At 49.1% G+C, this 12,146-nt stretch overlaps 1 non-coding gene across 1 annotated transcript; it reads left to right on the top strand.

The window, feature by feature from the left end:
* Positions 1–3,201: 3,201 nt before the first annotated feature.
* Positions 3,202–3,308, top strand: LOC123325565. Its single transcript, XR_006540504.1, has one exon. It is a non-coding gene; the product is annotated as a U6 spliceosomal RNA (small nuclear RNA).
* The last annotated feature ends 8,838 nt before the right edge of the window (positions 3,309–12,146 follow it).

The raw sequence follows: 12,146 nt of genomic DNA, 5'->3' as shown, positions 1-12,146 counted from the left end.
CTGGCAGGGTTTGGCATGGGGAAAGTGAGGGGCACTAATAGTGGTTATCACAACGGTGAGAAATGGGGTGATGGAAAGTGTGAGCAAAGTGTGCATTTAATGCATTTTGACTGTAGATGTGGTAAGACTAACTGTTGGCCTGGGGAAAAATTTGGTGGTAGCTAGGGGCTTCACCACCTAGAACCACAGTCCCTCACGTTTGACAAACATCGTCTTTCAAAGCCTTGTTTCCTCATTTGTACAGTGGGGAGACCTCTGTTTATACCAGATAAATTGTGTCAAGTTTCCTGCAAACTAGAAATGAAACAATTGGGGCGCCTGGGTGGCTCAGTCGTTAAGCGTCTGCCTTCGGCTCAGGTCATGATCCCAGGGTCCTGGGATCGAGCCCTACATCGGGCTCCCTGCTCGGCGGGAAGCCTGCTTCTCCCTCTCCCACTCCCCCTGCTTGTGTTCCCTCTCTCACTGTGTCTCTCTCTGTCAAATAAATAAATAAAACCTTTAAAAAAAAAAAAAGAAATGAAACAATTATTTCAAAGTCTACTTATTGCAGCTTCCGCGGCCAGGGCCTTTACGCCTTAACCATGGGTTCTACCCCTCTGCCTGACCAACGTAGGCAGTGACCACCTGGTTTACCTTGATGGGTGGGGATGATGGGGAAATACAGAGGGAGAAGAGCTCAGGGTGAATCAGAGGCTATCCTGAGATTAGCTCTATCTCCTGATCACTGAAATAGTCCCTGAATTCTCTGCTCAGTCCTGGAAAGACATGGTCAAGGGGATAAATTGCTGGAATGGGACAGGCACCTCCAAGACACAGTAGATATATTGACCAGGAGATGAGTGGATATTTTACGGAGCGACTACCCCTGTGCTGTTGGGAGGAGGGAACTGAATTGAAACTACCTTCGTGGGGAGTCTTGGTGGCTCAGGGGGTCCAGTGCCTGCCTTCAGCTCAGGTCATGATCCCAGGGTCCTGGGATCGAGCCCCACATCGGGCTCCCTGCTCAGTGGGGAATCTTCTTCTCCTTCTGCCCCTCCCCCTGCTCAAGCTCTCACTCTCTTGCTCTCCAAATAAACAAACTCTTTGAAAAAGAAAAAAAAGAAACTACCTTCATTTAGTCATCCCAGTTACTGCCTGTCATAAATGCCTGAGTTGGGGTTGGTCCTATGTGTGGGCCGAGGAACCAACCAGACTTGCAGCACTCAGGGGACTGGTTGAGGGGTGGCTGCATTTCAGTGAGGAGACAGAGAAGCAGGGTTGTTTCTCACTCAATAGCTATGTGGATTTGAACCCATTCCTCCCAGTTTGTCTACCTCTAGGGTTTTCAGACTTCCTACTGTTGACATTTATGGCTGAATCATTCTTAGTTGTGTGTGTGGGGGGCGGGGGGTATGTTCCTGCCCACTGTAGGATGTTTAGCAATACCTGGGGTTCTACTCGCTAGGTGCTAGGAGGAATCCTCCCTCCCAGTTGTGACAGCCAAAAATTTCTTCAGACATTGCTATCCTGAGGGAAAAATTACCCCTGTCCTTGCCTTGTTGAGAAAAATGGAGTTATCCTGAAGGAGAAAGAACTAACCAGAAGTCTTGAGCAGTAGTTGAGAGACGGCTTTAGGGACAGACAGTCTCTTTCAGGGGGTTGGGGGGCCAAACTCACTCCACATCAAGGCCTAGCTAAAACTTGGCTCACATTTCCTTAAATGTATTACCTTAGGTTTGACCTTTGACTCCAGTTACAGTTCTTTCACCATTGATCTGGCCCAAACACTTAGACTCTCTGAAACCTCTCTGTGTGCCCCTTCCTGTCTTCCTTGGTTCCAGGAGAGTTTCCTGCATCTCCGGAGGATAGAAATGGGATGTGGTTCTCTCTGAGCTAAAATCAGGGTGTCTGCAGGGTGGTATTCCTTTTTGGAAGTTCTAGGGGAGACCCCATTCCCTTGCTCTTCCCAGTTTCTAGGGGCTGCCCACACTTCTTGGTTCACGGCCCCCTTCCTCCTTTTTCAAAGCCGGTGGCAAGCATATTCCCTAGCCATGCCTCCCTCTCTCGAGCCACAGCTAGCCAAGTTTCTCTGCTTTTAAGGAGCACCGTGATTAGATTGGGCCCATCTGGATAATCCAGGCTAGTCTCCCCATCTTGAAGTCCTTACTTTAATCACATCAGCACAGCTGATTGGCCATATAATGTTTTGTCACAGGTCCTAGGTATCAGGGCCCTCGTTCCGCCCACCACAGCTGGGCCACCTGCCTGGTCTCTAGCAACATCACTCCAGCTCGGTGTCCCCATTCTGAGGGGTGCAGGTCGTGAGCTCAGGGGTTTCAGAAGGTAGTGTCACTAGGCGGTTATCACCCTCGGCGCAATACCAGCCGTTTAGCACCCATGATTATTACCAGGCAGCATGGAGTCTACCTCGAGGCTTCAGGCGCCTAGAGCTGAGTGTTGTTGCTTCCATCAGCCTCCTCCAGTCCCTTTCCTCTGGCTGTCCCAGAAACATAAGCCTCCGGGCCTGACTCCCTAGGAGGAGGGCGTAAAGCTAGGGCAAGTCCCATCTTTCTCTCTCTCTCTCTCCACCACCCATCATGGCCCAGAGGGCTCTGCACCAACCCATATAGCCTCCTGTTGGCAAAAACCGTGCAGAGAGGGGGCATCAGTGCTCAGGCCACATTCACGCAAGTGGCCTGATGCCCCTGCTCTTTCTGCTCAGCACAAGACACCCAGGGCTGGGCACAGGCTTCTGAAAAATGTGGATAACCGGGAGAGAGCACACAATGGCTCACTGAATCCTCGCAACAACCCTGCGAAGTACGTGCTGCCACCACTTCTTACCGGCAAGGAAACTGAGGTGGCAGTATTTCGTGACTTGCCAGTGAGTGGGAGCAATGGGACTCACGGCCACTGAGCCTGTGCCTGGCCCCCGAGGCTACGGCGCCTCCTCTGTCAGGAGACCAGCAGGCTCTGCTGGCAATGGGAGTGCTTTCTCCTACCTAGATGTGCACTTTTAAAAAGCACAGCGACAGACGCCTGGGTGGCTCTGTAGGCTAAGCGTCTGCCTTCAGCTCAGGTCATGATCCTGGGGTCCCGGGATCGAGCCTCACATCGGGCTCCCTGCTCAGCAGGGAGTCTGCTTCTCCCTCTGCCCCTCACCTCGCTCGTGCTCACTCTCTCTCTCTCTAATATTAAAAAAAATAAAAAGCACAGAGAGATGCACTCACTCTGGCAGCACATATTCTCAAACTGGAATGATACAGAGAAGAATAGCATGGCCCCTGCATAAGGATGACACTCAAATTCGTGAAGCATTCCTAATTTTTTTAAAAAGATAAAACCCGAGAGGAGTACCTTGTGCAACATAAGGAGGCATGCACCCGACCAATGGAGGTGGATTTGGGTTGGAAGCCCGAAAAAGGTAAAGGTATGCTCAGGTTCTTCTGTTTACTGGCTGAGGGGCTTTAAGCAAATAACCCACCACCTCTGAGCCTCAACCTCTTCACCCACGGAACGGGGGTGACAGTAACCATACCGTGCTCACAGGGGTGTGGCGGATCAAATGAGATAAGGAAGGTGAAATGATCTGGTGTAAGTTATTATTACGGTTCGAGCGTGGGCTTCACACTTGTTGGGAGTGAATTTGGGACCGAGACCTTACCGGCCCCCACATCACACAACCAGGCAGCACCTATTCCTTCGGCACAGAATGCCAGCTCTCTTTTTTCATGCCCTACCACCCCCGAGGCTCTTGCTGGAACCTCTGCAACTGTCTTCAGCGGGCACACTGCCTCCATTCCTGCCCCTTCCGCCCCTCCCCCATTAGCCTTACTGAGACCCACCCCTGCTGTGAACCCCAAGTTGCAACCTTCTATGGCCTGGGTCTGGAGGGTGCCACAGATGAGCCAAGCCAGGTGGGGCAGGTATGCAGACACGTGAGCTGCACCCTACGGGGCTCTTGTCGAAAAGGGACTCAGCTACTCCATTCCTGCATATTGTCTCCATGAGGCCAGATCCTCCTATGTTTAAGGAGAAGCTGGAAATCTGGGTAGTATGTGAAATGTAGGTCCTTATTTTTAAAAGTTGGCTCAAATTAAACACACACACTATACAGGCCAAACAAAAGCCATCTGCAGGCTAAACGTAATCAGCCAATTTTTTACTTTGGTGTACAGGCTAAATCCCAAATCATGAACATGGCATTCTAGGGTCAGATTCAGCAATGACCTACCTTTCCAATTGTCTCTTCCCCTCACTTGGGCCTTCGGCTAGCCAAGAGGAGTTGTGGCTCCTGGGACGCCCGAGGCACCTCTCTGCCCCCATGCACCTCTGCTCTGCTGGCTCTGGAATGCCTTTCTCCCAGTTCCTCCAGCTCTACCTCGAGAGTTCTACTCCTCCTCCTGGAGGCCTTCCCTGAATTCTCCCCAGCCAAAGAATAATTCAGTAATTATATACAATCTACTCCCCCTGGGCCTCTGGGGCACTCTTAGAGGTTGCATTTCACCTCTGCTGTACTTTCTCCCATATCCCGGCATGCACCGCCCATCACAAGGCTTCAGAAAAAAGGTGTGCTATTATATTGTAAGCAACTTGTGTGCAGAGTCCCCTCCCCAGCCGCCAACCTGCCCCCCCGCTAAGCCCCAGGATACCACTTGTAGGTCCTGGATGCATGTCTGGGCTTCTTGAAAGCTCCAGCTTTAAGGAACTAAGCTGAGTTTTGCCTGGCCTAGCTAAACTCACACCTGGAAGACTGCGCCTGATGGACTCACCAGTTTTCTACTGAATCCTTAGAACTGCTGCACTGGGAGCGAAACTCCCCCTTCTCCTTGCAGCCCCTCCCCAGGGCTCCACTCTTCCCCTGCATTGCCCGCATCTCCTAGCTGCGTCCTTGGTCACTTGGGATCTCCGGCCAGGGACTCTTAATGAGCCGAGCAGCCTCACCCACCCTGGGGGAGTGGATCCAGGTGCTAGCCTGCTGACTTGGTTTGGGGATGACAGCATCACCTGGGAATGGGAAGAGATGGCTTGAGGGAGCAGCACCTGGATTTGGCTAATCCAAAGCAGTACTGATATTACCTTCCTAAAAACATTACAGCCCAGGGGCACCTGGGTGGCTCAGGTGGTTGGGCGTCTGCCTTGGGCTAGGGTCATGATCCCGGGGTTCTAGGATCGAGCCCCACATGGGGTTCCCTGTTCAACGGGGAGCCCCTTCTTCCTCTGCTCCCCGCTCATGCTCTTTCTTGCTCTCTATCTCTAAACTAAATAAAATCTTAAAAACAAAACAAACAAAAAAACGTTAAGAGCCCAGAGGGGCCTTATAGACGTTAAGATCAAAGGAGCCCCAGAGAAGTGCAGCCTGCCCAAGGACAAGGCAGTATGTGTCCTGGATAGGATCCGAGATACCCAATTCCAACCTGAAGGACTTTTTCCCACTAAGCCATAGATTTGCTGCTATCATTCTTCTGCTAAAACCACAGGGTCTTGAGATAGCGCAGGGCCACCTTTTTAAAAAACTCCATTTTGCAGCTAAGCAAAGATGGGCTTCTGATTTCTTATCCTTCCTGCCTTTGTGAATGTAGCACTTGGGAAATCAACACTTGCTGCCCCTCCAGCCATCCCCACCTTGGTGCAATTTCCTTAGCAGAAAGAGTAAGAGTGGGTGCATCCACACATTTCAAACTCTTAGCAAAATGTGTCACAGGAGGGGACAAAATGAGAAAACTCTCACGGGTAGTTTGCTGCAATGTGTCTTGATCTGCTTTCCATCAGAGCTTGCCATATTTCCCTGGGAACATTCAAATAAGGAAGAGCTACCGTTTAAATGACGAAAAAAAAATTTTACACTTAACATTACTTTTTCCAAAATAAGAGATTATACTGTCTCCTTCTCATGCCCACCCTGGGAACCTCTGTGTCAGTGTAGGAAGAGATTTAGTGTTGGTAAGACGAGATTATTATCTTTGCTTCACAGACAAGGAAACTGAGGCCCAGAGCAGCTCAAAATCAGTCGTCCATGAATTTGTAGTCAAGTAAGTGGACCAGGTGCTGCGCCAGGTTCTGGAAATACAATGGTGGGCAAGATGGACACAGTTCTCACCCTCAGAGTGCTTCCAGCCTAGCAGGAGAGAGACTGTCGATAACTTATACGAAATTGAACATTCATAGAATATGTCACCCCAAAATATGCCACTTTGGCATAAGGATTGTTTTGAGCTGAATGCAACTGAGAAACAGACCCCAGAAAAAGCTCTCTACCCTCCCCATTTGTCTAAAAGCAGGGCACAGACTTCCCATTGTGAAGGGATCCCCCTCCCCTCTCTTGTACCTGGAAAGGCAGGAGGACGGAATCATGGGAGAGGACTGTGGACTCATCAGTCCCAAGATGGCACCGAGAGGAAGTGCTATAACAAAACTTCCTGAACATCCGTCATTACATTTACCTTCCCACAATGTACCAGCCCCAAAAGCTCAAAAGCCCTTTTAAAATGTCTTTCACTTCTCTACACATTCATTGTCCTCTGTAGAAGCCTTTGGGTCTGACCATGTCTTTGGGGGGGGGGGTCTCATTTCATGTCTCTGAGGCTCTCCATATGCATGTGAAATCAACCTTTTTCTCCTGTTATCTGTCCTTCGGCATTTTAATTTCCAGCGCCTCAGTCACAGAACCTGAGAGGCGAGAGGAGACAGTGTCCCTCCCCTGCAACATCTTCTGGCATTTAGTCCGGTGTCCTTTCCCCTTCATGATGCTGACACCACACTCCCAAATCAGCAGTGAAGGAGAGTTCCCAGGTGAGCTCAACTCCTCGGTCTTTAGCTGCTCCTTTCACCTGACCTTGTCACCACCCTGGCTGCCTCCCTAAAGCATGCTTTATTTTGAGGCGAGTCTGGAGATCTTAATCTTCGTGGTCCACATTTCGTGAGTTCCTCAGCGGTATCTTTCAGGCTTGGTAGCCCAGAGCAAGCTGCCCATTGTTCATCTCTGTTGTAATGATGTGGCTTATCCCAAGCCAGAAGCCAGAGAGAGCATCAAAGAGTTTTTTTGCTTAATAATACACTTAGTCATGCAAACTGTGGCAGGCTTTGATGGTTTCTGAGAAATGTCCAGAATTTCTAAGGAAGCTATCATTTAAAGTCAGCCTTGTGACCTCTGATCATCCAAGCCCGTTTCCACACCCAAAGCCCGGAATTCTTTGCGTCAACCCATAGTGCGGGGTCTGTCTCACAGTTGAACCCTGGCAGCTTTTGCTACCACGGAACCAGCAAAACCCAGCAGGAGAAACCAAAACCACTCTGAGGAAACAGGCCGATGGAGGCAGAATGACAACGGATATGCAAAGGTGTGTGTGTGCTGTGCATTGCACCTTTGGGGACACCATGGAATTTTAAAAATTCTTATTTTGAGGTACTGCACAGGGGGCTGTGCCAGGCCCTAATGGTGGAGCTTCAGTAAGTGTCACTGGTTGTTGTTGAGTGCCTACCCTCAGCCCCTGAGTCCCCAGGCACTGCGTGACAGGTATAAACCAGGGATGCCTTAAGCTCACCTGCTTGGGTGTCAGAGGTGGTCGGTCCCTTTAGCAGTCTGTCCTGAAGTCTGCCCCACCTGCTATGTGGCAGTCCATCTTCCTTCTGTCCCCGAGCCAAGGAACTCCTAGGGTGGATCAGGAGCTCAATGGGAGTGAACTTGGATCCTTCCACGGCCAGGACACAGGCATGTTCAGAAATGGCTGAGAGACTTGAGGGGGGCTGGGAGGCTTATTGTAGGCGAGGCTGCAGGGAAGAACAGCGGGGATCCTAGGGGATCAATCACAACTGCTAAGGAGCAGGGCGGGAAGGCCAGACTCAGCACCAAGTCCTGCGTCCTGGGAGAAACTACGGTCGGAGGGCAGCACACACCTACCCACCACCCCGCCAATGACCTGCCTTCCATCTCAGAATGCGCGTTCGCAGTGGGATCCCCCTGGGAGAAGCTGTGTGTGAGGAAAGGGACTCCCCTATGGGAGGAGAGGAGGCGGAAACCCAGAGCAGGTGTGAGGGTCACTAAGAGCCCATCCACGAAGTGGAGGGCTCTGCGGCCAGGCACTGCCGGGCCGGTGGAGAATGGCAGAGATGTGGACAGAGGCCCCGAGTGGCAGAGCAGCCCGGGGAACCAGGTCCGTGGGAGTGGGTGGGGCAGCAGGGAGCCGAGGGGCAGCCAGAGGAAGGGGCCAGGAGCCGTGGCCTGCCTGTCCTGCAGCTGTCCCCTCCCGCCCACTGCAGGAAGAGGGACTGCCACACAGTGGGCAGGGCCCATGGCAGGACGAAGGGACCCCCAAGAAGGTGAGCCTAAGGCCTCCCCGGGGGATGCCTGCCACGTAGCGCTTAGGGACCCCCAGGACATGGGGGAAAAGGAACGGCACTCTGGATTGCACTTCCAGTGGGGACCCATATGGACCGGGAGCTCTTGAGGACTGAGTTTGCCCAGGTTCTTAGGACCTAGGTGCTATTTATTGCAAAATGAGACACGGCTTTAATGATAGGCTTTAGGGAGATTAAAAAAACAGAATAAAAAACACTATTACATTAGATATATATATATTTCAGAAATATTAGAATATGGTAAAAAAATACAACTTTGTATAGAATTGAGGTGACTCTGTCATATTAACACGGTGACATTTATCCTCGCAGGGCATGTGTTTCGGTTACACCAGGGTGTCAGGGGAGCTGAAGCCCTGCCATGTGGGTTTCAGAACGGCCTTCACAATCTGGGGAGCCCGTGGGTCGTTCGGGGGCCTCGTGACCGCCTCTCAGGGCCCTTCCGCAGAGCTCCTTGCCATTTTGACCCTGACCTTTGCAGTTCAGGGATATTAGGAAGCTCTAGGAATGGTATCCACACGTCTCTCTTTTCTTGGCAAAGTTTCACGGAAGCTGCATTTATTATAGTGGATCTTAGCTTATTTTTTAAAGGAATCGTGTGGCATGTCCTTTGTGGATTTAAAAAAGTCTTCAAGGAAGTCAACATTCATTCCCATCATTTGTACTTCACTGAAAACATTTTGGGGGGAGGGGCAGTGGTCAGAATTAAGTTGGTTTATCTTTTTCTATTTCAAATGAGTTACGTGGGGCTTGGGGAGCACCAGACTTTTCCTGGTGTGGTATTTCTTGACCGATGGGTAATGAATTTTCCCTTGCTGGGCCTTCCCCTGCAAGCCCTGTTCTCAGCAGCAACTGCTGGGAGGGCCCGGTCTCCTTACTCCGTTAGCCGGTTGCCCTTCGTCCCCGGGTTTTGGGGCTCACTGAGCTTTGAGAGACCAAGGCAAATACTGTAAGTGGCTGAGAAGCACAGGCTGGGGAACAGAACTGCCTGCGTCCAAATCCTGGCTCCTCCAGGTGATCAACTAAATGCCCCTGGGAAAGTTACCTCTGTCTGAGCCACGGCTTGTCACTTAGGAAAGTCATGATAATAGCACTCACTTTGTAGTCCTGCTATGTACCTTAAATGGGTCAGTGAAGATACAGCCCTTAAAACAGAACCTGGCACAGAGTAAGTGCTCAGTAAACGGGAACTACCAACTCTAAAACAAGCAAGGCCAAAACGATGGACTCCGGTTAGAGGTGGACTCAGAGAGCACACACCAGTCCCAGAATATTCCCCCACCATCCTGCCAAACTATACCTCCTGCGATTCAAATCAGTCCTGGGCCAAATTGTCGTCTCACAAAGGCCCCTGCTAGAATGCAGACATGAAATCGTACGAGGATAACTGATTCAGACCTGTTGGCAGAGTGGTTTCTCACAAGTGAAGTCTTGTGAGGTTCTTGACCACTACAGGACACACCCAGACTGGATCCAAGGGACTGGATGAAAGTATGGCGCTTATGAAAAGGGGAACTGGGAATGAATTTTATAGGAAACACATTCACACGGCTCAAAAAACCCAGAGGAATAAAGACACATGGTAAAAAGGCCACCTTTCATCAACGTGTTGATTTCATATTTACATATTGCAACCCAGTTACCACTAAGACCTCCATCATGTCCCATACTTCTTTTTTGTGGTGCGAACATTTAAGATCTAATCTCTTAGCGACTTTGAAGTATATGATGCAGTGTTGAAACTATAATGACAATGCAGTGTATGAGATCCCCAGAACTTCTTCTTCTTCTAATTCCAAATTTGTACTCTTTGGTCAACCTCTTCCCAACCCACTGCCCCACCCCTGCCACCCACCACCCCCATGGCTCATGCTCTTAACTAACCCTTACTCTGTACTCTATCTGGGTAGCCTTGTAAATCACTTAATGCCTTGGAGTTCAGTTTTCTTCTTTGTGAAATGAAGACAGTGAAAATGGTCTACATCATCGTTTTGAGGATTAAATAAGGTAATGTACAGAAAGCATTTGGCAGAACGTCTGGCAGGTTCTAACCCTCTCAATAAAAAGAATCGGAGTATTGGACAGGAGTATTGGACATTCTTTTCCAGGCTTCATGAAAAACTTTCTGCATCTCAGAATGGAGTTTCAACAGCTTGTGCACTTCATTTCCTCCAAGGGATGTTCTCCATCTCCCTTATAACCAGAGCAAAACCAAATGGGTCCGAAGAGGTGGGAAAGGGACAGTCCCTGGAAGATCTGCCCAGCTGATAGGAAACTAGATACAAGCTATTTGCTCTGTCCCTGCTGTGTGCAAAAGAAGGCAACCACTGGCATGAAGTTACACAGGAGCTTGACAGAGCAAGAGCTCCCAGAAATTTATACCTCACCGTGCATCAGCTCAATGAACCCTGGGTCTCCAGGTTACTGTCCAATTATTGGATTTTATTTTATAACAAAAGAAACATAAGTTCTCTGTGTCACATTAAAAAAAGAAAAGACTCCCCACCCCAGGCATAACCAAGGATGATTAGATTTCCAAAATATTTTTTTCTTAACAGGGCGCAAAATAGGGAAAGAAACATGTAGGATAGGTTTCTTCTCTCTGGTCAAGGAAAAACTGTTCTGGACATGGCCTCTATGTAAATATTTGCAGGAGAGAATAAACCACTGAAAACCACTGAAATCACCCAGAGCCAGGAGCCTTCTCCTCCCCTCCTAGGACAATACTCCACTCTTGAGGGAAGGATTCTGGTTAGAAGCCGGACAATTATTCTATTTTGAACGTCAGAATGAAAGTTTGGGCATTGGTTCTGCTTTTAAAATGCATCCCATGCTTTTTTCCTCAATCACCATATGCCGTTATCATATCTTCCATCTCCCCCAACTTTCCCCTCACCCCACTTTTGAATGGTCTTCCTCTTGCACTCATCCCATGAGCTTAGAAGGACCCACTTGGCCACCAAGTCTTGTGGCCAAGTATTGTCTTACTGATAGGGGCTGGTTGACAAAAGAAAAGCAATGGCTGTTAAGGTACCATTTGAAGTCAAAGCCACATACCAGGCTGGCAACACCCAAACTGACTGCCCTCACTCCCATTCACTCACTCACCTGGCCAGGGATATTGCCTCACCTGCGTCTCTGAGCTCACGCCTCTCCAGGTACCCAGTTCCTGATTACATCTTATCTATGAATGAACAGGAAAGCACTCCCCAAATGGAGGGCCACTTCGTACCTTCAGAACCAGCTAACAGATCAGCAGTAGGCAGGTACAGAGGAGAAGCACAGCTGTTAGCACTCATGTCATAAACACGAAGATTACTCATCATATATGATGAACAACAGAAGCCAATCAAAAGCACTTGTGATGAACTTCTATTAAGTTCGTGTAGTACTTCTTGTTTTTTTTAAAGATTTTATTTATTTATTTGGGTGAGAGGGAGAAGCAGACTCCCCACTGAGCAGACAGTTCAATCCCAGCACCCTGAGATCATGACCTTCAACCAACTGAGTCACCCTGGCGACACTCATGTAGTGATTTTTGATTTGTTATTCTTCATTTTTCAATCAAGATGACATTTGTACATGGAAAATACATATATTTTAAACATAACATATATATTATATACATATTATATATTACATATATATTATATACATATATATACACATACACATATATATGTATGTATATAATAGTACAAGCAAAGAATTTGTAAGAAAATTCCTGCCCCTCCTCCAAGTTTCCCTAAGAGGCAACTACTTTAAATCACGTTTCGGTTTTTCTAAGGTCACCCTCAGAATTCTAAAAC

The sequence above is a fragment of the Neomonachus schauinslandi genome, chromosome 8 (genome assembly GCF_002201575.2).
Source record: "Neomonachus schauinslandi chromosome 8, ASM220157v2, whole genome shotgun sequence".
NCBI lineage: Eukaryota > Metazoa > Chordata > Mammalia > Carnivora > Phocidae > Neomonachus > Neomonachus schauinslandi.
Note: the sequence above shows the minus strand (reverse complement) of the source record. Positions and strands in the feature narration are given on the sequence as shown.